The sequence below is a fragment of the Rhinopithecus bieti genome, unplaced genomic scaffold, assembly GCF_001698545.2.
Source record: "Rhinopithecus bieti isolate Rb0 unplaced genomic scaffold, ASM169854v2 scaffold_39317, whole genome shotgun sequence".
In the NCBI taxonomy this organism is placed as follows: domain Eukaryota; kingdom Metazoa; phylum Chordata; class Mammalia; order Primates; family Cercopithecidae; genus Rhinopithecus; species Rhinopithecus bieti.
This window is the reverse complement of record NW_016816467.1, coordinates 1,042,942-1,048,389: the sequence shown is the minus strand read 5'-3', so window position 1 is coordinate 1,048,389 and position 5,448 is coordinate 1,042,942. Positions and strand designations below refer to the sequence as shown.

The 5,448-nt window shown below is 33.8% G+C and overlaps 1 long non-coding RNA gene across 1 annotated transcript in view; it reads right to left on the bottom strand.

Moving 5' to 3' along the window:
- Positions 1 to 5,448, bottom strand: part of LOC108517103 (uncharacterized) — a 52,177-nt gene that overhangs the window by 8,237 nt on the left and 38,492 nt on the right. The window contains exon 2 of the long non-coding RNA XR_001882002.1: positions 4,104 to 4,275. This is a non-coding gene — a long non-coding RNA (uncharacterized LOC108517103). The remainder of the gene's footprint in view (positions 1 to 4,103; positions 4,276 to 5,448) is intronic.

The following is a 5,448-nucleotide window of genomic DNA, read 5'->3' as shown; positions in this document are numbered from 1 at the left end:
TTTTTCCATAATGGTTGAACTAGTTTACAATCCCACCAACAGTGTAAAAGTGTTCCTATTTCTCCACATCCTCTCCAGCACCTGTTGTTTCCTGACTTTTTAATGATTGCCATTCTAACTGGTGTGAGATGGTATCTCATTGTGGTTTTGATTTGCATTTCTCTGATGGCGAGTGATGATGAGCATTTTTTCATGTGTCTGTTGGCTGTATGCATGTCTTCTTTTGAGAAATGTCTGTTCATATCCCTTGCCCACTTTTTGATGGGGTTGTTTGTTTTTTTCTTGTAAATTTGAGTTCTTTGTAGGTTCTGGATATTAGCCCTTTGTCAGATGTCAACTCTACTACTTTCTAGTTGTGTAATCTATCTCAACCTATATCCTCATCTGTAAAATAGGTAAAAGAATAACTACTCTCTCAGATGTTGTAAGGATTGAATTAAATGATATATGAGTGTTTGATACAATGTACTCAATAACTCTTTCTATTAACTCTTGTGCTACATAATTTTTTTAATCCCAAATCCTTTTATAAAAAAATTAAGATTCAGAGGGTACACCTACTTGTTTGTTACATGGGAATTAAATGTGTAATGGTGGGGATTTGGATTCTAATGTACTCATCACCCAAATATTGAACATTGTACCCAATAGATAATTTTTCAGCTCTCACTCCCTGGACCCTCTCCCCACTTTTGGAATTCCCAGCGTCTGTTATCACCGTCATTATGTCCATGTGTAAATTTTGTTTAGCTCCCACTTACAAGTGAGAGCATGTGATACTTGATCTTCTGCTTCTGAGTGAGTTAGGATAATGACCTCCAGGTCTGTCCACATTGCTGCAAAGACGTTATTCTTTTTTTATGGCTGCATAGTATTCAATGGTGTGTATACCACATTTTCTCTATCCAATCAATCATTGGCAGACACTTAGGTTAATTCCGTTATTTTGCTATTGTGAATAGTGCTGCAATACACATCTGAGTGCAGGTGTTTTTTTATGTAATACATTCTCTTTCTTTGGGTAGATGCCCAGGAGTGGGATTGCTGAGTTAAACAGTAGTTCTATTTTTAGTTGTTTGAGATATTTCCATATTGTTTTCCATAGAGGTTGTATTAATTTACATTCCCACCAACAGTGTATTAGCATTCCCTTTCTCTAAATCCATGCCAACATCTATTATTTTTTGACTTTTTAATAGTAACCATTCTGATTGGTGTAAGATGATATTTCAGTGTAGTTTTAATTTGCATTTTTAATTTGCATTCCTCTGATGATTAGTGATTTTGAGCATTTTTTCATAGGTTTGTTGGTCATTTATATTTCTTCCTTTAAAAAATTTCTGGTCATGTTCTTTGCTCAATTTTTAATAGGGTTGCTTGTTTTTTCTTGTTGAGTTGTTTGAGTGCCTTGTAGATTCTGGATACTAAGTTTTATTGGAGGCATAATTTGCAAATATTTTATCTCATTCTGTAGATTGTCTGTTGATTATTCCTTTCACTGTGCAGAGCTTTTTAGTTTAATTAGGTCTCATGTCTATTATTGTTTTTGTTGCATTTGCTTTTGGGGTCATTGTCATGAATTATTTGCCTAGGCCAATGTCCAGAAAAGTTTTCCTCAGTTTTCTTCTAGGATTTTATAGGTTCAAGTCTTCTATTTAGGTTTTAATCCATATTGGATTAATTTTTATATATGATGAGAGATAGGAGTCTAGTTTTATTCCTCTGCATATGGCTAGCCAATTGTATCTGCATTATTTATTGAATAGTATGTCTTTTCCACATTGTTTACTTTTGCCCACTTTATTGAAGATCAGTTGGTTGTAGTTATGTGACTTCATTTCTGGATTCTGGATTCTGTTTCATTGATCTATGTGTCTATTTTTATACCAGTACCATGCCATTTTAGTTACTAGCCCCTTGTGGTATAATCTGAAATCAGACAATGTGATGTCAGGGGATTTGTTCTTTTTGCTTAAAAGTGCTTTGGCTATTCAGGCATTTTTTTTTAGCTCCATATGAACTTTCCATGCTATAGAATCTTAAACTTAGAAAAGACACAAAATCATTTTCCAATCTTTTGTTCTAATTTATTTATTTATCCAGTAGATATTTATTGAACCCCTAATGCATGTTAGGCATAAACTGTGAAAGAATAAAACCATCTTGTTATCAAACTCAAGGAGAGTCTAGAATACTGAGGAAACAGAATATCAAATAAGGAAGCAATCACACATAAAATTTAACTGGGATTTCTGCTGTGAAAGTTAGCTATCTGTACTTGCTTACAAGAGGAATATTTGACTGCTTCTTTGAGAATGAGATAGATTTTTCAATAGTTGAGAAAATTTTTGTATTGAAAAGATAACTTTGAAATCCATAACAGAGTGGAGGGGTATCAGTGTACTACCCCTCATTAACCCAGGAAAGAGATGGTTCTGTATTTTTTCCCTCAGAAAATAAGAATTATACCACCAAACCTATAACCCGCTTATGAGGTGGCAGTTTATTCAGATTCATTGGATCAAAACAACACGTCTATGTATTTAGTATTTGTGTGTTACATAGATGCGTAAATGGGTCTTATTATGAATGTTTATGGTTAAAACAAATTTTCTTAGTTAGAATACTATTAGTTTATAATTGTGTGCTATTTCTTTGCTTTTTAATCATGTAAAATTTATGAGCAGGGGAAAATTTAGGTGTGTGAGTTTAAAAGCAATAGATTTTCTTTAATATATTGACTTACTATATGCAGAGTATATGGATATTACATGAGCCAGATACTCAAAGAATCTTCACCTCAGACTGTCTTCAAAATAAATTCTCATGAAATTATTTTAAATGTAGGTCCTCCTCAACAACTCTCCCTAGTAAAATTTAACAATTTTATAACTTTGACAATGGCTTAATGTAAATTCAATTCCAGAAATTGGGTGCAAAATATTAGCTTTTTTCAAACTCATTTAAAAGTTTCACCTCCCTTAACATGTGAATGAAGACACTGTGTAGCCAATATTGAAAGTGTGGAGATGGGCAAGGCAGAGCATGAGGCAACACCCAGCTAGAAAACTTGACTCAATGCAGCATCTGCTTGCACTGGTTCTGCTAAATACCTACTTTATTCAATGCTCATCAGCAAAATATTTTTAAAAAGTGAAAACAAACAGTAAAACAAAGAACCTCAATGCAGTCAATGTTTTATTAAATGCTTAAGAAAAGAAAACATGTACTCTACCCATATGCTGCTACCAACCTTCATGCTCTGTCTGGTGGGGTCCCTGATTGTCAAGAAGAAAATTAAATTCTGAGAAGAGTCTTTTTCTGCACTTCTTAGACATGAACCACTTACTTAATGCTTTTCTTTTCTTTTCTTTTCAATAAGACTCCATGTATATGAGACTTGAAAGTCTTGCAAATCATACTTCTCATTTTAAAGAGCATTACAGCCTGTTGTTTGTAAGTTCAGAGTGAGGCAGATCTGAGTTTGAACTCTCCACTCATTTATTATTTGACCCTGGGCAAAATACTTAACCTTTTAATCTTCCATCTCTCAAGCAGCTAAACATGAAGAAAGACACCTGTTTCCTAGGGTTGTTAAAATGACTAAATGAGATAATGTAAGAAAGATTCTTCACAATAACAAGCACTCATAAATTAATAGTAATAAAAACAAAAGTGGGTCTTCATTATTAAAGTATTACAAAATATAGTAACTCTAAAAATTACCATAGTGTAACTTTTATCCAGGAATATTGCCATTGACTTTTCGTCCAAGATGAAAGACTACAAACTCTGTTTTTGCTTTGTTTAGGATTGTATCCACAGTGACCAATACAGTGCTCAGAACATATTATTTATATTAAGTTTAGACATAGGTAGTTGGGATGATCAATCTCTTACCACTTTAAACTATTGTTCTAATGGGTGTCATTTACACAGTAGGTTAAATGTGAATAAAAGCCTTCTGATGTCTACTTCTCAGTCAAATATTCAGTGATATGAGAGAGATAAAAGAAAATTTGCTTTTCACATTCAAGTCCTTGTGCTTGTCTGCAGCAGCCAGTGCTTGTTGTTTTCGTAGTGTATTGTCCCTCGTGCGTTACCTGTAGGCAGAGCTCTCTGTACAGTGGTTAGAACTTGTCTGGTCTTGCAATCGAGGTTATCACAAGTTCTGTGATAGTGATGCCAGGGCTTGCTTTCACTCTTAATTCTCATCTTGCTTTAACATGGAGGGCTCCAATTAACTTCAAAGGCCATACCATGTGTAGAAAAACCCTGATGAAGTGGAACAAAAATCTCACTTAATGTTTGAAGTTCATGGGAATGTTAATGAGAAGGGAACGTAGTTACCACTGTGTAAAATAAAATGTCTAGCTCGATTCATATATATATTTTTCATTATTTGTCACAGACAAATTCATCCAAGATATGCAAAGACAAATCAATATAACTCAGTAAGGTATCTTCCAAATTTATTTACATTGAAAAACAACACATGTTTGATAACCATTCTCTAATTAGGAAAATAGTTTCTAACTTCTCCCTTTGTTTCAAATTTGATACACATTTGTTTTCCATTATAAAATAGTTTGTAAAATGCAATGAACCAGAAATTTAACTGTAAGCAAATTGTGCTTTCACTTTAGTCCAGCACTGTTTGATAAAGTGTTTCACAGGCAATTTTATCTATTATTTCCAGGCAGTATGAAAAAGTGCCCTTTCCCTCTGATTTCCCCTAAGGAAAGTCTGCCTTTTACAGAGGGGAGTAGAAAGAGTAATATCAGATCTGAAAGAATCTGTGAGAAATTTAGAACATTGGTATCATCAGACATATCCTTTAAGTAGAAAATAATAGTAAGGAGAACATATGTGGGACATACTCATTCATTTTATATTTTGTTGCACTGTTTGGAACTATTAGTAACATATAACAGACTGATCATGTTTTTCAGCTAAAAGATGATGGATATGAATTATGATGTGTGTAGAGATGTTTCACATTTCACAATGAGATTTTTATCTCTGGACTCTAATATGATTTAAGGAAGACAAATCAATATGCCAAACATGAGCCTGGGGAGCCAGACTACTGGGCATAGCTATGATGGTGCCCTGAGAAGAAACCAGAGATGAGAAGAATGTGGGAATTTCCTGAGATCCACTCTCAGTTCTATCACTTACTGCCTCCTGCTCCTGTATAGGGAGAGATTATTTTACTTCTCTGATTGTTACACAGTCCTATTGCAAAATAAGTTATAATATAAATGAAAGTACATTGGAAACAATACAATTATTCTCTTTTTTTTAAAATTTTTTTTTATTATACTTTAAGTTCTAGGGTACATGTGCATAACGTGCAGGTTTGTTACATATGTATACTTGTGCCATGTTGGTGTGCTGCACCCATCAACTCGTCAGCACCCATCAATTCATCATTTATATCAGGTA